The sequence below is a fragment of the Meriones unguiculatus genome, chromosome 10 (assembly GCF_030254825.1).
Source record: "Meriones unguiculatus strain TT.TT164.6M chromosome 10, Bangor_MerUng_6.1, whole genome shotgun sequence".
Lineage (NCBI taxonomy): Eukaryota > Metazoa > Chordata > Mammalia > Rodentia > Muridae > Meriones > Meriones unguiculatus.
Window position 1 is genome coordinate 14,891,946 of NC_083358.1, and position 26,546 is coordinate 14,918,491.

Sequence of the window (26,546 nt, forward strand, 5' to 3'; positions counted from 1 at the left end):
ATCAAGGAGAATTCTGTCTCAGTTTGCTTCTTTTTAAAATGCATATAATATTAATAGCACACCTTTTTTTAAAGTGGAGTATAATCAGGCAAGAGAAATGTTTAGAATGAAAAAATCCAATGCTAATTATTTTCTCTAAAGAAATCCTCAGACAGATATTTATATAATCGTTTGTGGCAACGTTGCTTATAATAGCCAAAAGGCAGAAACCAACATTATCTATCTATCTATCTATCAATCTATCTATCTATCTATCTATCTATCTATCTATTTATCTATCTATCACCATCATCACCATCTATATGCTCCTTAGTGTAGATGCTTTGAAGACAGTATGCCAAGTGATATAAGGCAGACATACAGTTTTATATCATATGAGTCTACATTATTAGGTATTTATAAAAGTCAAATTAGTAGTGATGGAAAGCTTAGCTGTGGTTGTCAAGGAAGCAGAGAAGGGGCAGTTATTGCTCACTAAGTACCGTATTTTTAGGTTGGACTGGAAAGTTCTCCAGACATGTTGTGGTGGAGGAGGCACAACAATACACAGAGCTAGTGACACTGAGCCAGTAATGGTTAAAAAGGTAAAGATTGTAGCGTGTGCATTCTTTACATTTATTTATTTGTTGTATGTGCTTGTGTGCATGTGTGTGGATATATGCATGTGTTGAGGTCAGATGACAACTTGAAGGAGTTGATTCTGCCTTCTACCAGAAAGTCCCAGAGGTCAAACTAAATGTCCTCAGACATGGTGGCCCTTCTTGGTTGATCCATGTCACTGGCCATATGTATAGTTTTTATTGTGGAAAAACAATTGCTTTCAATAATACTGGAAACAGTGGTTCTCAAGTTTTCTATTTAGATGAATAGCTTTAGCAGCCCATGGGGCTTAGGAGGAGCACAAAATCTTCAGGCCCCACCATCCAAACCTATAGCCTGAAAGGTGATGCCTGGTAGATTAGCCAATCAGGTCCCGCAGGTACTCTGATGCTCATACACACTAAAGTTGAGACATGGGAGAAGACAGCAGTTTAAGAAGCTGATGGACAGTAGCTTTAGTCACATCTCTGACCTTTCCTTTCCATCCTATTCTTTAAGCTTCTAGAAAACACTAGTGTTTTACTTAGCTCCTCATTTGCCTTCCAATATCACCTCAAAATTTCTCATGGTTCAAATGGTTAGAAAGGGAAGATATTTTTTTGGGGGGGTGGACTCTTTGCCAAGCAATTCGCTGGAAAAGTATAATCTCGAGTCTAATCTTTCATGTGTTTGAGTAACAGATAGGCTGGAGGTCGTTTCCATAGTAACACATAGCCTGCCATTTAAACCTTATAATACAGTGAGAAGGGATTCATTGGGAAAGGCTGTGGAAATGGCAACGTTTTTATAGAAGAAATGTTTGTAATTCCTAAAAATTGGCAGGTTCCCCCTCGTGATAAACACAGAGGTTATGGGTTATTTAAATGCTGCTGTAAGTGTCTGCGGGCCATTGTGATCCTCATTAAACTCTCAGTAACCATAAAGACCTCTTTATTCTTCAAATGAACACGCTGTGAAGGAAGTCATTGCAGAATACCCAGACTATGGCAGACATTAACCTCCTGCATCACTAGCATCTCCTTCCACACAAGTCCAATAAAAACTGGGAATTCTCAACTGGAAGCACTTCTTTTCTGCAGAAAGTTGGCTGTCTGGAAATCTATCAATCAAGTCACTTTCCCTCCTCAGAACGAAAGCAGATTATTTCCTCCAGTTACATCAGGCTCAAAAACTTGGGTAAACTCTACACAATCATTGTTAACTCATGATTGTTTCCTGTTGAGTTTGCTTTCTGTTTCACATGTCTGCTCAAGGATGGTTTCGATTGCTGCAATGAAACACTATAGTCAAAACTCAAGTTGCTGAGAAAAAGGTTATTCAGCCTATACTTCCACTTCATATTCCATCGTTGGAGGAAGTCAGGACAGGAACTCAAGCAGGGCTGGAACCTGGAGGTGGGAGCTGATGCAGAGGCCACAGAGGGGAGTTGTTTACTGGTGTTCTTCTCATGGCTTGCTCAACCTCCTTTCTTACAGAACCCAGGACCAGCAGCCCAGGGATGGAAAACCCACAAGGGGATGGACCTGCCTCCACTGATCATTAATTGAGCCAATGCCTTACAGCTGACTCTCATGGAGTCTTCTCTTGAACCGAGGTTCCTTTCTTTAAAGTGTGCTGCACCTTCCTTCATCAGTTAATGGTTAAGAATATGTCCTATGGACATGTCCACAGGCCAATCTGATAGAGGCAATTCTTTGAGGTTCTCTCTTTTGAGGTGTGTCACATTTCTAAACAAGATCAACTGTGACAAATTCAAATGCTCAGAAAAGATGGCCAACCCTGTTCACAATGCGTCCAGTAGAACAGATGTAGGATCAATATCTTCAGGTGCTTACCATATAAAATGGGTCTCTATGTGCAGAAGGCTACACCTCATGGTGACCCTGGAAGTATGCCAGATACACATTTAGGCTACCTCCAAACATGCACTTCAAATTGTGTTCTGGACTGGAATCAAAACAGTGTACCACTTAACATTCAAAGAGACAGCAAATAGTAAAAGAATAAATATTTACTAACTGCCCAGGTCACAGTTTACATATGAAACTAAACCAGAATACAGGATGAGAGAGAAAAAGAGAGAGAAAGATCCTGTAAGTAAAATGCTTGCCTTACAAGCAGAAACATCTGAGTTCAATCCTCGGCCCCATGTAAAGAAGGGTGAGTGGTTGTGTGTATTAGAAAATTCCAGTGTTAGGGAGGCAGATACAGGAGGATCCCTAGGGGTTGCTGGTCAGACAATTTACCTTCACAGCCAGATCCAGGTTGGTGAGATACACAATCAAAAACTTAAAGGAGGCCAGCACCCTTGGAAGACACCTAAAACAAACACACATGTACCCTATTATATCAGAATCTTTCTGAAGTTCTCTATAAGTGTCAAGATCCTATGGTCCTCCACTTCTTTCCTCAAGGGAAGTTATGAAAGGGAAGTGTAATGTACAGAAGCAACAACTAGTTATTTGGGGATAAAATAAAAATAAATGGCTCTTGATTCACAGCCATCTTTCTCCAAGCAGTGGTCATACTATAGGAAGCAAAATGACTCTAACTGGGATCTCTGTTGGAGGATCATTTACTATTGTGTAGAACTTTGAATATTGGGTCTATATATAAAAAAACCATCTTTAGATGCTTCTAAGTGACCATAGTGAGACTCCACAGAACTGGCAAACATCTGCTGGAGAAGAGGAAATAAAGGTTTCAGGTGTTCGCAAATTAATGAAATGTTTGTATAGATGCTTTGAGAATTTTACACATGCACATAAAGCAGTTTGATCCTATTTGCTTCATATTCCTCCTCTAACTCCGCAGAGTTCACCACTCACCCCAGTTCTTTCCTCTCTTTAAATCCAACCTGTGCTGCTCACATACTGAAGAGTACAGAGCCATCCAATGAAGTGTAATCAACCTACCAGGAACATACCCTTAAAGAAAAGACTTTTCTTATCCAAGAAGTCACCTAATGATAACAGCTCCTGAGCTAGGGATGGCAGCTCCTGAGCCTGCCCCTTTCCAAGCTGAAATGCCAACTGGCTTGATCTTATGCAGGTCTTGTATAGGCAACCACATTTGTGTGAGCTCATGAGTATAGTGGTTGGGCTTTGCTGATCACCCCAGTCCTCCCTGACCTTTGGATCATATGATTTGTCTGACCCCACTTTTATGACGGTCCCTAAACATTTGGGGAAGATGCCCCACAAATGGCTGTGCATGCACCAGATACCTATTCCCCGCATTTGTGATCAGCTGTGAATTTCTGCATTAACTGCCATTGACTGCACTGAGACACTCCTCTGATGAGTTTTGAGAGCTTCATTAACATATAGGTAGAGAGATAGGAACTTACAGGACAGTTTGATGCTATGTACATTCAGCAAAATAATGCTCATCCCTGGGGCTGTGGAGTACCCAACCATCATGGCTTCTTATCTAGGTTTCTAGTACCATACATATATTTCCTCCTATGGAATGGATTGATCAGAAATAAATTGGTTTCCCACAACACATGTGCCGCTCTTGCACCTATGGGCACATCTTGCCAATGGGTCATGACTATAACTCACACAGGGCACAACTGTTGATGAACTCCCTTCCCATGATCCTACCTAGGGCCTTCCAGAACTATTCAAGCTAGACAGCAAGGAGGAATTTTCCTGGTCAGTAGCAACTCGATTTCTCCATGTTCTGTGACCAGAGTGTGTGGTGCTATTAGGAATAGGGTTTTACCATCAAGTCCTGGCGAGCAACGGAGGACAACAGCAATATTGTTTGGAATTCTCTAGGATACCGCTGACCAACAACCAGTGGGGAAGTATCCCATATCTAGCACTGGGCTTTTAAACTTATACCTTATGGTTTCTGGGAGGCTCATCTTCCCCTGTGTATGGTAACTTCAATTAAACTCTTTCATGAATATAATATCCATATATATGAATATATAATATAAATTAACAGGTTTCCATTTTGGCCTTTCTAGATAGCCTAATGACACTCCTGCCTTCTCATTCCCTCCCTCTACCCAATTAAAGCTCCATCCCCATTATTCTCCTTCCCCGCTTCATATCTTCAATATTATACTTTCCTACTCTCTTCAAATTTTTCTTTTCCTTCTCCACAGATGATCCCTTTCTAGTTCCCTGATCAGGTTTAATCCTAGTCAAACAAGAGCAAACACAGTTGACCCAAAGGTTCTGAGACAACTCTTGCCAGTAGCAATCCATGGCAGGGAAATGGGGAACCTGCAGCACCATTAAACAGAAATCAATTTGAGCCCATGGTTTCCTAACACACAGTTCTATTAGGCCCAAGTTAACAGGGGGGAAATGCCTGCGAAGTTTAAGACCCATTTCACGACTGTTTCTCTCTAATCTATGCCTTTTGTTTTTCTCCTTATTCCCAAGTAGGCTGTTGTGTGAAGATCTTAATGATGTGTGTGAAATCATTCACAGTCCCCAGAGTCCCTCTCTTAAGTTGGTATTCTGGAAAGTTCTTAAGCTCTCCACATGGGGTCGGGGTCTTTCTTAGAGAGACTAATCATGCCAGGTATTGATGAGGGTGGGTGTTGTGGGGGCCTGGTGCCCACTGATGTTTCCAGCCATACTTGGGCAATGGAAAGCTTCCATGCTGCAACCTCCTTGTTCTCCTGTGGTCTACACAGTCACTGGATCAATCTTGTCCCTGAATGTCTTCTGGCTTTAAGCACTCTGTGAAAAGCAGCAATAGTACTGCCTGTGGGGACTTGGACCCAGGACATTACTCAGAGACCAGCTTCACTCTGTGGGTTGTGTGCCTTCTAGGTGATACCGAACTGTTACAGAGACAGTTCTCTTAGCAAAGGATTCTGGGAAAATTTCTACTACTTGCTTCCTTGTTGGTCAAGTCCCAAGGATGTGCAGTATGCTGGAGCCCATCTCTAGGTTTGACATGGGGACATCACTTCTCTCTTGTCACTCAGAGACAGTTCTTTGCTTTTCACCTAGTTAGTCGAGTCTTTCCACATACTCATCTTTCATAAGATATTCTGCCTCATTCCTTCATTCCTAGTGACCCTCCTTACTGGAAACAATTCAACTTGGCTTAGCTCTGAAAATACAGAAGGGAAGTCTGGACTTAATGAAGAAAACCCATATTTGTGTCAAGTTCTGTCGACTCCCATTCCCCCCAAAACCTTAGCTTCAGATCAAGAGCAGAATATCACCATTGGCTTTTCTCCTGTCTGCTGACATGCAGTCTCTTCATACTGCAGGTGTTTTTGGATAATACATCAGCAAAGCTTCTAAGCACTTCATGTATTGGCTCAGGTGATTCTCCCAGGCTTCCTAGTATAGGCATGCAATAGTTATAGCCTCCGTGTGCAGAGGCTGAATAATTTGGCCATCAGCACACATCATTCAAGCAGAAAACTATTTTTTTCTGAGGAACAGGACACATGATATCAGCTTTCCCATAGCCAAAGAACCCACTTTTATTCCTACATATATATATATATATATATATATATATATATATGTGTGTGTGTGTGTGTGTATGTATATATGTATGAATGTATGTATAACTTGTATGTTAAAAGACTGAGTCCTGAGTCCTTAATTAGATTAATGTTCTCCTCATTTGGTTTTTATTCTTTTGAACCTAGCATCTTATTCTTTTTTTTTTTTTTAATATCTTGGATAATAAGCCATGGAAAAGCTGCTCATTTTCAACTAAGAAAGAGATGGGGTGGGTCATTGGGAGAAGAAAAAAGGAGATCCATTTATCTCTCCAAAGACAGTTCTGCTAAACCTTAATTATTATCCAGATTCAGCCTGACTGACCTCTTCTTCTGGGGGGGAAGGGGGGGCTTCTCATTCGTGAAGCCCTTAGCTTGTGTATCAGCTTCAGAGCAGCAGGGAAGTGCTATCCTGATGAGCTTTTGACTCTGTGGGGCCAAGACAGGGGACTGTGGACTGTAATCTCATCCTTCTTGACTCACTCTGTTTTCACAGGTCCCTGGGAACCTCTCAAAGAAACATTCATATTTTGTCCTACCAGTGACTGTGTTGTGTGGCCTTACATTATGAGTTTGCGTTCCTTCTTTTGATTGATTGATTTTGCGAGAAAGATGTTACCTATGGGACTGTCTCTGACCAGCTCTGACCCATGATTTCCTAATAATGTTAAAATTAGTGTAACCTCACACACTATAAAGAGAGGTACTATGTCTTGTGCCTTAATGTATTCCTAACACATTCCACACTGCTTAAGACAAAGGAAGCTTGTAACATGTTTTTGTTGTTTTGTTTCTTTGTTTGTTCATTTGAGACAGTGTATCACTATGTAACCCACATTGGCCTTGAACTCACTATGTAGCCCAGGCAGGCCAGGAACTCACAAGCTCTTGTTTCAGCCTCCAGAGTTCTGAGATTACAGGCATGCATCACCACGTTTAGTAAAGTGATTTTTAAATTATTAAGTAACTCATGAGACGGTCTTATAAGCCTAGCAATTGGTTTAATTGTCAATATATTAATTATGCTGAAAGACCAGAGGGGGTCTTAGGTGCTTACTTTAGGGAAAAGAAAACTTTTGAATATATTGTGGATTTTGTTTCTAAATCATAAAATTATGGTAGTATAGCAGGGGGAATTTAGTGATTTGATGAGCCATGGAATTAATTGCTTGCTCTGCCCACTTTCAATTGTTCAGTCTGTTAAAGATGCTTACCGTAGCTTGGACACTTTGTTTTACATTTCAAATAGCAGGTCAGCTCACCTTCCAGTGTAAACAAGGAGCTGTAATCATTCAATTTGGTAGGCAAAATATAGCAACCACTATATATATATATATATATATATATATATATATATATATATATTCTGCTTATACAAATTGGAGCAAATGTGTAACCCAGAAAATATTCAAGCATTCCATATTTTCTGATACAGTTCCCTAAAGACAAAGACATTGTCTTCACCATTATTTTATAATCATTATAAGTACTAGTGACATTCTGACAAGCTTCTTTAGGCCCTCTGGGAAATCTGTAGGAGTTCACTAAACTTCTCTTGCAAAGTAGAGCTCTCCTAAAACTAAAAATGCAACTATTTCATTAATTATTTTTAGCATGCCTACTTATCATTGGCAATAAAATTTGTGAGCCTGGTGCTTCCTTTTAAAAGAGAGGAAAAGCTGGGCTTGGTGCTACATGCAAGATGTCAAGTTTAAGGTTAGCTTGTCTTTCCTAATACATGCCAGGCCCTAGACTTGGTACTTAGCACTACCAAAAGTCTTTTTTTTAGGCATGCGTGCACATGCGCTACAAAAAGAGAGAGAGAGAAAGAGAAAGAGAGAGAGAGAGAGAGAGAGAATGTTTCAGACCATGTTAGTATTATTTTAAATAGTACCTACATCCACACAGTCTTCAAATAACTTCAGATTATCAAGATCCTAAGACAAAACAAACCAGCTCAAAGTCACATTAGACTCTTCTACCTCCCAAAATATGTCTCATTTTCACAGGGCACTGTCTTTGGCTAGCATCAAGGAAGGCTGAACATATGGGTTTGGAGTAATGTCTTCGTAAATAAGGGGCTTACTACATGCGTTCCTGAGTTCAATCCCCAGCATCTAAGAAAAAGCACAGTAAAAAGCTAGATAAATCCCAGTGCTGGTGAGGCACAGATAGGAGGATCCCTGGAGCTTACAAGCCTGACAGTACAGTTGAATCGGTGAGCTACGGGTTCAGTGAGAGACACTATCTTAAGAAGCAAGATGGAAAGAGATTTAAGCAGACGCCTAATGCTGTTCTCTGCCCACATGTACATATAAATATGTATACCCACACCAAAACCCCAGGTAGATAATCAAAATAAAAAAAAAAAACCGGAGCATATATCAGCTATCTGGACCTTACCATTGTTCAGAGCCACGTAAAATAAGACATCACAATGAGAGCAGACAACGCACGATGACAGCATCTATCTGACAACACTTATCATTCAGCTGTGTTTTCCAGTTTCCGAGTATCATTTCTCCAACAGTATTTAGTTTCTGAGTTAACAACCAGGGACTCGACATGGCAGCAATTAAATCCAACTTCTGCACATCTTTACCTGGCCAAAGGGCAAGTGACAGGCTGACCTCAGATTCAAATCAGGCTGTTGGGATTCTGGACTCCGTACCTTCTCTCTTTGTTCCTTGACCTCTACACACACACTGCTAATCCTCTGTTTGGTTTAGTCATGTTGCTGGCAAATTACTGCATTAAACAAATACCACAGGCTTTTGCCATTTAGTGTCTACATTAAACTCCACAAGTATACATTAAAGGAAGAGATGGCTGCATTCCTTGCATAGAGATCATTCCCTCTCGTTCCACTTAGCATTAACTGTCAACCTGACACAGCCTGGAATCACCCGAGAGGGTCGAAGTGGAGTATTTGTCCTTAATCAGGTTGGCCCACAGTGGGCCAAGCCATTTCCTGGGTGGGTAACGTTGGGCTAAATAAAAACCCAGCAGAGCATAAGTGAAAGCAAGCCAGTGAGTGCACCGACAAGCAGCAGTCCTTCAAAGTCCCTGCTTCAGGTTCCTGCCCTGACTTTTCTCAGCGATGGACTGAGATCTGGAGGGGTCCTCCAATATCCCGACCTCCCAGTCATTTAGTGTCGCCTCCTGGGAGAGGTGTGATAGTCCATGACCATGCTATGAAGTTCAGGGGCATCTGCTGCTTTTCTGAAAGGAAAAAGAACTGACAAGTCAAAGTAACGGCATCTCCTGCTCTCTGTGGGTGTAATCTTTCTTGATTACTTTTAGTTCTCTAAAGCCTTATTTGAAATTTTAAATGTCTTTCCAAAAGTCTTTTCTGTGTTCCTTGAAATGCCACGCTGAGGGCTGTTTTTATTTTGTGCGTTCTGGTGGTACTGAACAAACAAATCTGACGGATGGACAATCGGTTTTCTTTTTTCCTTAGGGATGTGGTCCCAGAGATGCTGCCCGTGCTCCAGTGGCTGGTCCTACACCTCTGCAGGGCCCCACAGCATCCAGCGAACAAGGTGGGTTTCAAAACAAAGCATAGGACTTCAGGAAGAAAAAGTCGTGGGGAGATAAAAGGGAGAGTCGGACCAGAGGAAATGGAGATCAAAACGCATTATAGACACATACGAAACTCTCAAACATGAAGAAGGAGAAGGAGAAGGAGAAGGAGAAGGAGAAGGAGAAGGAGAAGGAGAAGGAGAAGGAGAAGGAGAAGGAGAAGGAGAAGGAGAAGAAAATGATGTGAAAAGAAAACCCAAAAATATCTCACCGACAGGCTGACTGACGTCTTGGCACAAACTTGTTTGTGCTCCTCTTCAGCCCGCCCATCCTACCCTCCACTTTCTCCGTGACCTAGGTAAGAGACTCCGTGAAACTAGACTTGTTCTTTTTATTTATTTTTTCCTAAAATTGAACCTTAAGTATTATTTTTCTCCATGAAGTATTGCATAAGCCTAGAGGTTATGCACAGGTCCACCGGTTTGGGGACTTCCACGTCTGCCCCAAACAAAATGGAAACCCCTGGTAGAAAGCTCTTCCTCTGCCTCAGCCCATTATTGCACGTGTTTTCATCACCAAGATCCTCTTTTTATTCTGAGACAGTGTCTTACTCTGAAACCCAGTCAGGCCCGGTACTCGCAGCAATCCTCCAGCCTCAGCCTCTTCAGTGCTGGGAACGCAGGCATAAGCCATCACTTTCAGTTCTAAAATCCCTTCGGTGTCTAATTTAGTTAGGTCAGAACTCAAAGATGATGCCCTTCACGGTGCTATGGGGCATGCATGGGTCCCCTCCGCCTTTTACTGGAGTTCACAAGGATTGGCGCGTGGACAGACCCACAAGGACTGTTAATGGTTGAGTGAAACTTGCATTCCAGACACTGCAAGCCACTGGTTCAGACACGGGCGGCGTTGCGCTGGAATACGGAAGTGTGTGGAGCGTGAGCTCCGCAGACAGTTTAAGCAGGTAATGACTGGGAAAGGGTCATGCAAGCACAAGTGCTATGGGAAAAGGGACATCCCATTCATTACAGATTTAACAGCTCCCCCCCCCCCCGCCCACTAGATTCCATTAACTTCCTCCTCCTCCCGGTCTTGACAATCGAATATGGTCTTGAGTATCAAAACTGCTCCCCCAAAAGTAGACTGTGCCAATTGTCTTCCTCATCTCTGAGTGTCGCATTGCCAGTAATAAAGGTTTGGTTCGTTTCTTTTTTCTTTTTTTTTTTTTAAATAAAAATTCCAGTAACGTTTCTCTCTTATCCTAATACTTTTTAACCGAGTCCTTGTGTCTACAGAATTTATAATTTGCACTGTAAATAGTGACATTGTAGAAAGAAGTCCTGAAACATTAGCACTGCACTGTGTCTGCCAAGAAGTGCCTCTCTGACCTGCCGTTAGTGAATTGACCTCCCTGAATTCCCAGTCCTTGATTTCAATAAGCAGGCTAAATGATTTACAATACTCTTATTCACAGCCGGAGGTTCATTACACAATCCAGTTATCCATGCAGATTCGCAAGGGCTGTCTGTATACGCTTAGTGCTATGCTCAGGCAACAGCTATTTTTTAAATATTTAAGAAACCATACCCATCTGGTCCGCAGTGCTTTCTAGGAACTGGCATTTGAGCAAGCTACTTCCCCTGTGGTGATAGGAAGCCCTCGGCAAAACTTCCCGCATCACAGTACTTTGAAAATAAAGTTTGTTCTTTTTCCGGCAGACTGTAGATAGTGGAAAGCTTGCACTGTTTTAATGAGATTGTGTGGTCGGAGAGATGGCCTAGCAGTTAAGAGCATTGGCTGCGCTTTCAGAGGACTTGAGTTTAGTCTGCAGCACACGTGGTGGATAGCTCACAACTGCCTGTAACTTCAGCTCCAGTGGATCTGACACCCTCTCTTGGCCTTTTTGGTCACCTGCACTCAGATACTACAAACACACACACACACAAATGAAATAAATCTTTAAAAATTGTGACTCTGAATCTCGTTAATTTTTTTTCCCTTTGGTAAATTTACTGATGCTGCAATATATATAAAGTTAAAATTTGAGATGTCACACAGTTCCTAAAGCATTTTACTAAGAAATATTGACCTGCTGGAAGCACACATTGGATACAATGTTAGCAAATTTATACTTTATCTATTCTTTAGAGTTATCTAAATATTTTATTTTATTTTTTTAATTTTTATTATTACTTACATTTTATTAACTCTGTATCCCAGCTGTATCCTGCTCCCTCATTCCCTCCCAATCCCACCCTCCCTCCCTCATCTCTACCGTGCCCCTTTCCAAGTCCACTGACTAGGGAGGACCTCCTCCCCTTTCATCTGACCCTGTTTTATCAGGTATCTTCAGGACTGGCTGCAAAGTCCTCCTCTGTGGCCTAGCAGGACTATTCCTCCCTTGGGGGTTGGGGAGGTCAAAGAGCCTGCCATTGAGTTCCTGTCAGGAATAGTCCCTGTTGCCCTTACTATGGGAAACCAATTGGTTACTGAGCTACCATGGACTACATCCGAGCAGAGGTTCTAGGTTATATCCATACATGGTCCTTGGTGGAGTATCAGTCTCAGAAAAGACCCCTGTGCCCAGATATATTTGGTCCTTGTGGAGCTCCTATCCTTTCCACGTCATACTAACTCCCCCTTGTTTCATATGTGAATCTTGTTAATTTACCATTATTTGACCCTAAAGGAATGGCTGACTTTTCCCAAAAATAATGTTCCCTGTCTATAGACTGGGAATAGCAATGATAGGTCTTCCAACATAAACCCCACTGTTTAGTACAATTTCTATGGTTCACAAGCATGCAAGCACTTTTTAAAAGCAAGTGCCGTTCCATGAGAAGATTCTACTCTTATGTAGGGCATACAAGAGGGATTCTTCTTGTCATTATTTACAGCAGTTCAGGGAGCTTGTAGTATTCTGGACTTTGCAATAACCAAAAATTTAGAACCCTGACCCAAATGTCAAGTTAGTCATTGCTGGCACACATACAGGCTTCCGCAATGTTTGCCCATTTTCTACTTGGTGGAAAACATGGCTCCATTGACCTACATGGAAACCAACAAATATCCTTCTTGTGCATGATCTAGCTTGTTAAAAAATATAAATTTCTCTTAATTTGCATAATTTGCATAGAGTGTCCTTTCATTGTAACATTTAATTAATATTGTAACTCATCAAAAGTGCTGAATAATAATATTTAGACAATCCCTAATGGCCACACGTTAATTCAGATTCCTCAGACCAGAGAAATTAAGGCCTAAAGTAGTTGTATTAGAATCTAAGGCTAGATATACTTATTATTCCCTAAGCTGCTAATTATGCTCTTAAAAATATGATAAGTAAAAGCAATTTGAATGCAAAGCACTTCATGTCATGTGACACCTTTACTTCGCTGTCACGTGGAAGCACAGCTCAAATAACCTAATAACACATTACCATTAAAGCTAAGCTGTGCACACAAGAGAATGGTAAATGAGATGTGGATTCAAAACGTTCTCATGCATTCAGGAATGAAACTGATATTATTGAAAATTAAATGCGATCTAATGAAAGTGGTGTTCAGAGAATGGCTAGAAGTCGGTCTGACAATGAACAGAGATCACTGTAACACAGCAGTGGTCTCTCCTTAACCCCAGATTGATCTGGAAATGAGAGAACGTGTCTGCCTTATGATCCTATTTAAAACATTTTAGGTTTTTTATTTTTTATTTTTTTTTCTGTTTTCCCTCTTACTAAAAACAGATTCTTTCTCATACAATATACCCTGATCATGGTTTCCCCTCCCCGTACTCTTCTCACTTCCTCCCCATCTCTCCTCCCATCCAGACCCATTTCTTTTCTGTCTCTGATTAGAAAACAAACAGGCTTCTAAGGGATAACGAAGTAAAAATAAAATATAAGATTAGATTTAAAAACAAAAAACTATTATGCCAGAGTAGGACAGGATACACAAACAGAAGGAAAAAAAAAAAAACCTCAAGAGAAGGCACAAGACCCACTCACTCACACACTCAGGAATCCCAGGAAAACCCCAAACTGGAAGCTGTAAGTGATACAAGAACAGCAGGCCTGGTACAGATCAATTCAGGCCCTGTGCACGCTGCGTCAGTGTCTGTGAGTTTACACGAGCTCTGATCCTGCTGACTTAGGGTCTTATTTTCTTAGTGTCCCTCATCTCCTCTGGCTCCTACACTCTTTCTTTCTCCTTTTCTGTGGGGTTCCCTGAGCTTTGTGGGGTGGGATTTGACAGAGACATCCCATTTAGGGCTTAGTGGTCCAAGGCCTCTCACTCTGCATGTCTGGCTGTGGCTCTCTGTATTTGTTCCATCTGCTTTAGGAGGAACTTCTCGGATGACGGCTGAGCAAGGCACTGATCCACAGTCTGTGAGTATGGTAGAATGTCATCGGGAGTCATTGTATTGCTGTAATTTCTTTGTCTGTTTGTTGGAACAGTAGTATTTGGTCTTACTAGACTCTGCACCCAAGCAGTGTCCAGTATTAGTTCCATCACAAGAGTGAAGGTTCTTGCAGAGACCTTCCTACAGTGAAGGTTCTTACAGAAGAGGATACTGGATGCTTTGGAGCTGGAGGTACATACAGGTGGTTGGGATTGGTCTGATATGGCTGCAGAAAACTGAACTAAATCCCCGCCAGAACTAGTAACAACTGAACCAACTCCCCAGCCTCATCATAATAGCTCTTGAGAACTGCTCAAGTGCTTCCAACATATAGCCAGAAGTGATAAATTGCTAACTTAGCGGGTAAGGGGGTTTTAGAAATCCAATAAAAAAGTACTGAAAATATATAATATGACCTAGTTTATGTAGCAAAAATGCTTATACCCCCAGGGTTAGATGCTTAGGTAGAGAAACTGAATGATTGGGAAGGTGGAGGTGACTTTGGCTTCAACACTTTTTGTCAATTCTTAAAAGAAAATGGACGTTTAAAATCCTCCCAAAGAATGAAGAGACATAACTTTTGGTGATAATCCTCATGTCACCACATTCCCAATAGCTTTCGACATAATGAAAATGAGACCACATATGTGTCCTCAATATACAGCTCTCTGGGTTATGATTATCTGTTAGTATAGTTTTATTAGAAATGTTCTATTGTTTTGCTATGAAAAAAAAATCATATGAAAGTATGAAATTTTATTATAACAGATATGATTTCCATTCAGAATACTGAGAATGAGGCCTTAAAGAAAGGGGCCAAGGGACCAAGAAGAATAATTGTATAATAGCAATCACAGATATTTTTAATGATTGTATTTTATTATTAATCATGTGTACGCCTCTGCGGACATATGTGTGCATGAGTACAGGTACCCTCAGTGGCCAGTATAGAGCATGAAATCCCTTGGGGCCAGAGTTACAGGTCCTGGGAACCCGGCAAAATAGTGCATGCTTTTAACTGCTGAGCCATCTTTCCATACCCAGAAAGCATTTCTTTTTCTTCTCTTTTTTTTTTCTTTTTTTTTTGTGTGTGTGTGTGTGTTTGCTTTTGTTTTCAGGGAGTCATCTGGAACTCACCTGGCTGGAGAAACATGAACACTGTTTCTCTTATTTGTTTTAATTTTATTTTATTTAAAAACAGTGTTCCATTATAGAGCTGAGGCTGGCTATTTCTGATATCTATGAGGGTATTAGACTATTTTATACTATACTAAAATAAATAAAATATAAGTACAAAAGCATCTGTGAGAAATGATATTGGAGAGAATTTAAACCATGGATGTGCATAAGGTATTTTCTTTCATGCAAATAAACAAATAAATAAATACAAATCAGCTGTTTTTTTTTTTTAAAACTTATCCTTGTTTTTAGTTAGGAGTGTGTGTGTACCTGTGTGTGGGTATGTGCCTATGCGTACAGGTGTCCACAGTATTAAATTTCCGGGATGTTAGTTTAGGTGTGTGTAACTTCAATGAACCCCTTCTATAAGAGAAGCACACGCTCTTAATTGCTGAGCCATCTCTATAGCCCCTAAGCCTGGTCATTTCTGCAAGAGGCGTAAACTGATACACATGAGAATTTTTCATTCTCTCTCTCTCTCTCACTCTCTCTCTCCCCCTCACTCTCGTGCATGCCGCAAAGTATGAAAAGGAATCTGCATACATTCTCTAGCAAGCTAGGTATATTCTGATGATATTACCCTTAGAAATTTTTTAGCTTCACTACAATTGCAAGCATATACAGTATTTGTTTGATTTTTGGGGCATGGCCTTTTTTAGTCTGCATTGCTCTTTGTGTCATATTTACACTTTCCCTTAATTAGATAGATCATTAGCCCAGCATGTCGACAATCTGGTGGGGAAATGTGATTTTCATCTGACCTCACTTATTCCCATTGCTGTAGGGCTGTTCCCTGTGGTCCAGCCCTCTGGCTTTGCAGTAATACGGCCACGCCACGGTATGGCCCACACTGAGACATTTGAGCCTGCCAGCCTGTCAGCCTGCCCCTTCCTCAGGCTGCTTCACTCCGTTCTCTTCTGCTCTCAGGCCAGAGGCAAGCTCTGTAGACCAGCTTTCTCTGCTGCCCGGCCTCCGTGCCACACTGCTGTTTCTGTTTCTCTGTAGCTCATATCCTCTAATGATCTTGCTTATTGATTGTTTTCCTTGTCTGTCCTCTCACTTCCTCTACCAGCATGTGGCCTTCAAGAAAGCAGGTGTTTTGTCTGTCAAGTTCACAGTCGAATTTCTAACCGGGCATTTGCTGGCATGTGGCATGCACCCACATATCATTTGCTGGGTAAACAAATAAAAGCAAATACACCCATTGTGCTCATTGGAGAATTTGGCTGCCAAGCCTCCCTTCCATTCTCCACATCTAATCCCACTGTAATTTTACAGCTCTTCCTCCTTGCAATTAGCCAAAATTATTCGTAACCTGTTTTTTTAAGTTTTTTAAGTTATTTTTGTTAAGTTTTTCAAATTATTTCTAAAGTTTGTTTCTGCTTCTCAGTCTCTCATACATGTTTGCTATGCTAGCATCTCATCTCTAGATATGATGTCACCAGGTGTCTGCACCTGCACAGACAATCACTTTGACAGTTAGCAGTTCAAAATAATAAAGCTAGGGACATGGTTCAGTTGACACAGTGCTTGCTTAAGAGCATGCCTTCCATTCCCAGCGCCACACAAAGAGATATGATAGTGTACACCTGTAATTCCAGCACTCAGGACTGGAGGCAGGAGGATCAGAAGTGCAAGGTTATGCTTGGCTCCATAGGAAATTAGAGGCCACCCTGGGCTACATGAGACCCTGTCCCATCCCCTTCAAGAAAGGAAAACAACAGTATTTGTTCCATTCTTCCATACCCTCCTTCAGTACGATTTCCCTTTTAGAAATAAATCTATTTCTTCCATGCCTGACTCCCTGGTTGACAGAAGACTTGGGTTGGCCAATGGGAAGTCAGAGGAGTGATGGACAGTCCATTGCCATGCAACCGTTTCACTCAGAACTTCCTGATCACATTGGGGAAGAGTCCGAGGTGACTGACTCACAGTCCACATAAAGAGGACGGGGTCCAAGTGAGATCACAGACTGCCTACCTGACTCACCGACTTAGCATATATTTAAAGTATTATTGTTTCCTTGGAGAGGAGGAAGGACTAGGATAGCCCAGGCTAGCTTCAAAATCCCTAAGTAGGTGAAGTTGACCTTGAAGTCTCTATCCCTCTGCCTCCATCCCCCAACTGCTGAGATGATAAGGAAGTGGCATAGTGTCAATTTCTGTGAGTGTGCATGAGTGTGTGTGTGTGTGTGTGTGTGTGTGTGCGTGTAGCTGGGAGGAAGCCTTGGTTCTTGTGCATGTTGAGGAAGCTCTTTACCAACAGGGCCATGTCCCTAGCCTTAATGTTTCCAAGAGTTAATTTTTCAGGTGATTTCTTAGCAGAGAGATACCTGATAGACAACATAGTATCTAGATGTGAGATGCTACCGCAGAGAAATATGTAGAACACAGAGAAGTAGCTGGAAAAACAAAGAGCTGGGAAAGAAAACTGCAAGGTACTTAACACGACCTCAAAGACAACCTTTGAGCAGTTCTGGAAATTGGAGTCTTTGTCGTAACAAACTGTGGCCCAGATTGCTATTGGTGGGTGGGAAATAGAAACGTCACATTTAAGGAATGCTCAGGCCCTGAAAAGACATCCTCCAGTTGGAGAATGAAAATGTTGCTGGTTTGTACTGTACATGAAGGTATAGCAAGAGTCAAAGGCTGGTGGTTCATGAAGCACACCTCACCGAAAAGCAGATCCTAGCTTCCCCTTCAGTTATTATTGTTACACACACACACACACACACACACACACACACACGGGGGTGGGAGGAAGAAGGAGAGAGAGAGAATCCATTTTGCATTGCTCATATATGCATGTGCTCAGGGTTGCCCTCTTGAGACAGGATGACCTGTCAAGGGGCCCATCCTGGAGAAAACTGACTCTCCCTCTCTTACCAGGAATTGATTGCTGGTAGCTCTTCATCTAGTGGGGAGGCCTAACGAAACTTTCCGAGGTCCATTTTGGCATGTCAGCTGGTGTTGTCAGCACAGAACTCATTTGCTGGCAGCCACGTCGCAGCCACGTCGTTGAGATTTCACAGGTGCAGTTTCCCTGTCGTGACTGGAAGGCTCTATCCAGCAGCAGGCATCCTGGTCCTCTGGCTTTTATGATCTCTACGTTTCATTTTCTGTGAGTTTAGGGATAGAAGCTGGGTTGTAGCTGTATTCACTGGGCTGGGCACATCACAGTCACTTATTGCCTGCATTTTGACGAGTTGAGAGTCTCTGTGATGGACTCTATCTAATGTAAAAAGAAGCTTTTTTTTTTTTTTTTTTTTTTTATAAAGGGAGAAAGCTGTGCGTACTCATGGCTATGTATTTAGAATGTTGCTAGAACTTACAATGGTTTAGGGAAATGGCATCCTTTCTATCAGTTCTATCAGTTATCAAGTTCTATCAATTTATCCAGCAGGAAATTTGCCTCCTGCTTGATGAAGCTGATCATAGCGTCGGGCTGTTGTTCCCTTGCTTACACGCATCATCATTACTAACTGGAACTCCTGTGTTGTTTGCTTATTTATAAGAATCTTCTTTTCTAAGTCGCATTCGTATTGCCACATATTCCCAAAGCAGCCTGCTGACCTTTTTTGTTGTTGTTTGCTTGGGTGTTTTTTTTGGTTTTTTTGTTTGTTTGTTTTCTATTTCTCTTTTCTTCCTTTACGAGTTGGCGTTCTTTCCTTCATCTGAAGAGTCTGCCCTGCTATAGTGCTCTTGTCAACCTAACCCGACCGTTATTTGTGTCTGGAAGAAATCCGCCCTGCAGATGACCTTTCCCACCTCTTCATTGTCACGTACAAACTGAAACCCTCGCGAGTAATCGTGAACTGCTAAGCTTCCATGCGGAAGTGGGGAGATAGCCTCATTTCTGACTGGCCTCACTCGCCACCCTGTTGTTTCCGCTTCTACTCTGGGAGCAGAACGCACAGTGTGTCTGAGGGTTTCGCTCCATCTCATTGCCTTCGCCCGGTTTCTCTTCCTGTTTAGCACGCAGTCAGGCACTGCTTCGGTCAACAGTCACCAGCCCAGCAGAAAGAACAGAAAATGCACATATGGACTGTGTTTATAGCAGGTAACAATTTATTTTGGAAAATAATGTAACTAACATCAAAAGAAGTATTACTCATTATTAAAAAGTAATTTGGTAATATTTGCTTTAATATCCAGGTGATGAGTAAATGATTAATACAGCCATACCGTATACTTAAATTATTCATTTGGGATGATTTTCATGTAGAAAAGCAAAGAGACTAAAACTATTCTCATGTCTTCTTCCAGCCACGGGAATCTCTGTGTTCTACACTGGTGTGTGACCTGAATTAATGCAAATGAAATGGATCTCTTTTATTAACACCATCGTCTGCTGGGCGTGTTTCCCTCGGCCTGCCAGTGGGGAGATGACTGTTTTGCACTGCAAATGTTTACCGATGGTGTTATTTTCACAAATTCACATCCGAGCACAATGGGGAATGCAGCTTCAGTTTCTAATAGGGAGCTGAGTCTGTCAGAAAACATGATGAGCAGCAGTTGGTACCAAACACGAGTCTCCACAGTTGGCGAATCTTTCTCTGCGCTTCTCTCTGATGAGAAGTAGAGAGTCACACATTGGTGGGGCCAGAGATTGTAGCTCAAATGAACACCTACGAGAGTGCTCTCCTATCTGAGAATCATCTAAAAAGCCATCTGATTTTCCAATCAACAGTGAGATGCTGCCTCTAGACAAAACTGATTAGCAAAGGACAGGTAGCCTGTCAGGAAATTTGAAAATAATTTTGTCTTAAAATTACTTCTGTGTTAAATTTTTTGACGAGGCCCATTTCTGCCCTGCATTTCTGTTACACTTCAGCCCGATATGAAATAACTATTGAAAGTAGTAATTGACCAATTTGATGGCAAGTCACTCGAATACACATTAGTTTTATCACATAAAATAAAAAAAAAGTAATGGTGATTGTTGGAAGGGGCTGGCCAAATCAGAGAGTGCAAACCACTAAATATTTATAATATAAATAATAATAGGAATATTGGTCCCACCTTTCTTTCTTTCCTCTAACGTAATTCGTCCCATTTTCTGAACTCCCAGTGGTTAATTACCTGCTGCAATAGCCACCTGGAAAATTATGGTAGCAACCTGAGAGACTGCTGATGATCTTATAGTCTGATCTTGTTATCTAACAGGAAACAGCTCAGAAAGGGCGGGTGCATGGTCAGTGTGCCGCCTTGAACACACTACGTGGTGGAGTTAACGCTAGCCTCCAGGATCACTGATGTCCACAAATCCGCCATACTTCAAAGTGTTGGCACTTTTATTGCCTCTATGAGATTGTAAGATCTCCATTACCCGGGGGGTGAGAATGAATATCAAAGCCATGATAGTAACTTCCATCTAATTATCCTTTAGTCCAAAGTATGTTTAACTTGGAAGCAACAGTTAGAAAAAGCCAACCAGCAAATTGTACTATGGATCAGTAAACCTTTAGTTCTGGGTTACAGTCATCTATATCAAAATACAAAGCAATGGTTTTCACGTATGAGTGAGAAGTGTGGAAAGATGATCTTACAGGACAGTAGAATTCAGGTGCCCACAGACTGAGAAAGGGGGTAGGAAGAAGAGGCTGGTTAGCAGGTTCCAAGTCATTGTTAAACAGTTGATTAGTATCCTACTGTATACAGTAGCTTATTATTGTTAATAATTTTCTGTTTGTTTCAAAATAGCTAGAAGACAAAAGTTGAATGTTCTTACCCCAAAGAAATTATAAGTAACTTAAATGATAGACAAGGTAATTGTCCTTGTTTGACCACCACGCCCTGGACATATTATCAGCTTAACATTGTACCCCATCCTCAGGTGCAATGGTGTCACTCAGAATATTCATTCACTTTTAAAGATTTCTTTATTTCTAACTTTTGTGTATATGTCCTTGCCTGTGTAAATTTATGTGCACCATACATTATGTAGGTGCTGCTACAGCCAGCAGAGGGCAGCAGATCCCCAGGAACTGGTGTTAAGGATGGTTATGAGGCCCCTGATGTGGATGCTGGGGAAGTGTCCTCTATAGACCAATCAGCGCTCCTAAGTGCCGAGCCTTCTCTCTAGCTCCAGTGAGATATTTAAAAGGTATAAGATACAATCTGATGAAGCGTTTATTTGGATTATCTAAATTTAGCAAATTATTTCAAAAAAAAAAATCTCTAGTAACAACTTTGTAAGAATAATTTTCTTGGCATCTGTTTCCACAGCTTCCCTTTCAATGAAAGAAAACCTGAAAAAAATCATCTTACAATATATTTAACATTTCTTTTAAATTGGAATTAAATACTGGTCCTATATTTGATCCTATTTTAAAGAAAAGGAAAACAGGTATCACTACTCATTGACTCGTGGTCACAGCATTCTAGACCTTATCTCCTTGTCTCTCATCCAAGCATTAACCGTGGTTGAGCTTGCTTCCCTTCTGAGATAGACACATGACTCATGTTCATAGTGCCAGGGTCACAGGCTTCTCAGTAGCTCATGTGATGTTGGTACAGTTCTGAATTAGCAAAAAACCTTTAGGGGCAAACACTTTTGTAGGCACGGCAAAACAGACTATTGACCACATTCAAGCTGTTTTCGGATAGGTTATGGTCACTGGACAGTCCAAGAAAACCTACCCTTGTCTCGTCACCCACCAACACTGTGACAAGTCCCAGACAGGGAGGTTTTTTTTTTTTTTTTTTTTTTTTTTTTTTTTTTTTTTTTTCTTGTTTCACATTTCCTGGTCTATAGATTTAAAAAAAAATAACATAAAAGTTTTCCTTTCCCACCAGCCCTCGAGCCTATAGATTCTGACCACCTGCACTGCTCTCTATCTATGGTCAAGCAAGTGTTATTACTCCAGATGTTTGCTCTCAGGATGGTTAGCCTGAGCTAAGCTTCTGTGTCACTAACAGAAGGAAAAGCCAGTATCGATAACTTCACAGATCAGGTGAAATGATTTCATCTCTGCCAGTGAGGAGGTTCCCATGAGCAGGTATTTTTCGTGTACGTGTGTGTGTGTGTGTGTTCATGCATTAAATATAATGCTTGCAGAGGGCAGAGGAAGGCATATGATCTGGAAATTTATTTACAGGTGTTGTGTTTCGCCTGACGTGTGTGCTGAGAACCAAACTTGGGTCACTTGTAAGAGCAGCAAGCAGCTCTCTGAGCCTCCAAGCCACCTCTTAAGCCCCTAAGGATCAGGTCTTTACTCAAGAGAAATCAAAATACGTGTTCACATCACGATGTCCACATGGCAGCCACAGCACTGGAAACAAATCAGCTTCTTGTAACAAGAGCATGTTCAGTAATGGAAAATGACTGTTGTGTATTTTCTAGGGATGCTACAGGCATTATTGACATAAGTGGCCTTTGATCACAAGATAGTAACCATTCATTTGTTATTTTTCGTTTCTGTGTATTCTGGGATAAACAATCTGTTTTGATTATCTCTTCTCACAGACTTCCACTCCACTTCTGATTACCTCACTGTGTTCACAATTCGTCCATGACTTTCTCCGCAGCACGAAATGTGAACATCTTAGAAATTAAAAGCAAAAGCAAAACTGTAAGAAATGCTCAGATGTGTGGTTGTATTATTTTTCTCTCTGAATTAGCCCAAATGTTGTTTTGTTTGAACCAAACAACTCTGAACCGGAAAAGTTAATATTTTGTAATCATTTATATATACTCTCTCAATAATTTATGTGAAATTGAGTGCATATCTATAGAGGCTGATTCAGATAGTTTGGTTTTGTTAAAACAACGTGGGCCAGAGTGATGGCTGGGTAGTTAAGAGCACTGGCTGTTCTTTCGGAGGACTCAGGTTCGATTCCTAGTACCCATAAGGCAGCTCACAGCATCTGCATCCCCAGTGCCAGGGTATCCAATGCCCTCTTCCTGTCTCTAAGGGAATTGCATGTACATGACACACAAATATATATGCAGGCAAAACACCTGTACTCACTGAAATATAGTAACAAAAAACCTAAAAAGCAAAGTATCAAATTAATGATTGGATATTTCATATTTTAGGACTGAAGAGGTAGCTCAGTCCTCAGTGGACAAAGCACTTTTCTTTCAAGCACAAGGAACTGATTTTAACTCCCAGAAACTAGGTGATAAGATCTGGGTTTGGCCTATGCTTGTAATCCACGTGCTGGAGCACTTAAACAGGGAAGTTCCTGGGACTCACTGTCCTGCCAGCCTGGGCCACTTAGAAAATTCCGGACCAGAGAGAGACCCCGTCTCCAAAAAAACAAGAAAGAAAAAAAAGGGAAAAAAATGGAAGATGGATAAGACCCGAGGAACAATATGTGAGATTATCCTTTCATTTCTACATGTGCATACACATCTGCACACATAAACACAAATGTACACATGTTCACACAAGAAATATTTTATATTTTAAATTCTACCCGTTACCTAACACATCTATATTTCTATTTTTGAGAAATCAGAGTTGCCAAAACCAGACCTGCTACCTACCACTGTTTCTACTTTAATAAACTATGCTACTAAAATGTTCCCTTTGTTTATTTTAAATCGTTCAGTAGCCTCTTGTGACATGAAGTGGTGAGCCACTTCCAATTTCTATCCACACTGATGCCTCAGTTGTTAATGTTTTGCCTGATTTAAGATCCTGGTTATTGAAGATAATCCAGGAGACCTGCTGTGTAGAGAGAACTGTTTAAAGAAGATGATTGCTTTATTATTTGTTTATTATTTATTCCATATTTCAAACCTTAAATTGCTTGGAGACAGGAAGCAGTTTTATAAAATGCTGTTTGGGTTCATATCTTCTTACTTTGTCCCATATGCAAGCTCAAGTAAATCACTCCTTCAGAGCACAGCAAAGGGAGAGCAGAAGGGGCAGGGACATAAAGTTGTGTCCTAGGACAGTCATGTCCTTGGCTGTACCACAGTCATCCAAAGGAGGATGGCTTTAAAATAAACTTCTTTTTTGTTGTGGTCATTTTGTAATCTAGAGAATATACTTTCCTCTGGAATCTAGGCTCTAACTACCACTGCCAAAGTAACAGAGACGCATGAAAATCTAAATACATGGATTCTCTTCGTTCTTTTCCTCCCAAACCAGGAAATACTCCACTTGGCTTTGAACGAGCATGACAGTCACCTTGGGTGTATTTTTGATATCTCCCAGTTTTCTCCATGCCAAGCCCATCATCCTCTTTTGCCCAATTTCACTTCCAGACATCCCTAGGAAACTAGCCACAGCTCTGCACCTGCAATTAGCTAGTTTTTCTTGCTGCCTCCTGGACCCACAATGACCGCAGAAGCCTAATTACCATGCACTGATTGCTAATTATCTTCTCACGGTAGATTCTCACCCTGTGACCCACCCTCACTAGCGGCCAGGCTGCGGCAGAGACAAAGGGTATATATTTTTAAATCAGGCTCTGTGTCCTCCAGATTCTGTCTAATTCCAAGCTTATTCCCACACTCTCCTGCTCTGGGCAGAACAATCAGACTGTTCGTGCCAGCCAGGTCTCAGAATGCCCAACCCCCCAGCACCCCTCACAGACCTTCATCCGTGCTAATGTCATTGTTTCTGAAGAGGAACGCACGCGCAGCCCCGCTAGGGCACGCTAGAGCACGCCAGAGGCCCTGCCCCGGCGCACTTTCTTTATATTAATCTACCTTTTTATTGTTCGGTGCTTCGTAACGTGTCAGATTATTAAATTTGACCCCATCTTTTATTCAGGGCATTAAACGTGCTAAGATAACATTTGCCAATGGGTGAATGCATATTAATAAAACACCTACTTGGCCTCAGGCAGGGGGGGACCCGGCTGCTTTAAAAATAGCAGCGAGCTCCGAGGAGCCTGGGCTGGTGATGATTAACTAACAAACCGATATGAGAGTATTTGTAGAAAATACCCTCAGTGTGGTTCTGCTAGGAAAGAGGGGCATTAATGCAGAGTAGAAGACAGAGTGACAGGGGACATAATATAATTTTATATCTCGAGATCAGAAACATGGTCTCTGGAGCGCCGACATGGCAGAAGAGACCTAAATAGCCCGGGGAAGGGAGACATCCACTTTCTGGCCGCATCACCCAGGGTCTGGCCGGTGTGTTGCTTTAGAACTTTGATTTTTCTTCCGAGTGAGATGGGAAGTCTTTGGAGAATTATGAGCAGGATGTGATGTGGCTTGACTCTGTAAATAAAGCTACGTGCTCTGACTTAATAAGAAGGGCTCGCCAGCTGCTGGTGGAATAAGCACTTTGTGACGGAAAGGGCGGGAGGGCATGGACTCCTTAACGCTACAACAAAGGACCAGAGGGTGGCTGGGTGCCAGTTTGAGCTTTCTTTTGTAGGACAGCTCTACCGCTGAGCTACACCCCTGTTTGGGGTCCAGGGTCTCACTTGAGCTGTTCAGGCACACCTTGAACTTCCCATCCTCAGGCCTCAGCCTCTGGTGTAGCTGGGGTTAAGGCCCGCATCATCAGTCCTAGCTGCTGAGTATACTTTCAAGACAGAGGTCTCGGGACTATGTGAGTAAGAGAAGGCTCAGCAGAGCGGCCCAGGCCCAGGGACTTCCATTGCAGCTGCTATGCGGGGGAGGGGTGCCTCATGGAGGAGAGGAGACCAAGGAGAAAGGTGAGTTCAGGGCGGGTAGGTCTACAGAGCAAGAACATGAACATATTTAAGTATAGACCATAATGGCATTAGAATTCAGAACCAAAAATTATGCTCAGGGGAACATGAAACCTTGACATAGTTATGAAAAAGTTTAAACATATTTATTTATGTGACAACGTCTCAGTCTTTTCCTAAGTCGGCTAATACAAGGTCAGATAAGGATCCTCTGAGATGAGATATTTTTATTAGCATATAATAATTTTACCAATGTGCTTCATTATCACATTTCATACATACATATATAATGTATTTTGGCCACATGATAGCCCATACCTTCTTGTGTCCCCTTTCTTGTCCCTAGAATATCCATTCTACTTTCATGCTATTATTATCAGTATTATATTTATTATATCAATGGATTTATTTAGACTTGCATGAGAGGATGTGGGTAAGGGATGAATTACTGGACCAACCTATCACTGTCTGTGTTATTGAAGAAAATATCCTTTACCTCAGCAACTACACAAGCCTACAGATAATCAGGGAAGGGTCTGGCTTCATGAGCCCCTCTTTCTTAACAACTATTAACTGCCGTAAATCCTTATGAAGTTTAAGATAGCTTTTTAACCTGACTCTTAAATAACCAGAAAACAAAATGTTAGTCCTTTAATTCCTGACGGACACTAATTTATGAGTAGATGGTGTTTATTCCAGGAAATTGTTATATTATACTTTATTAAATT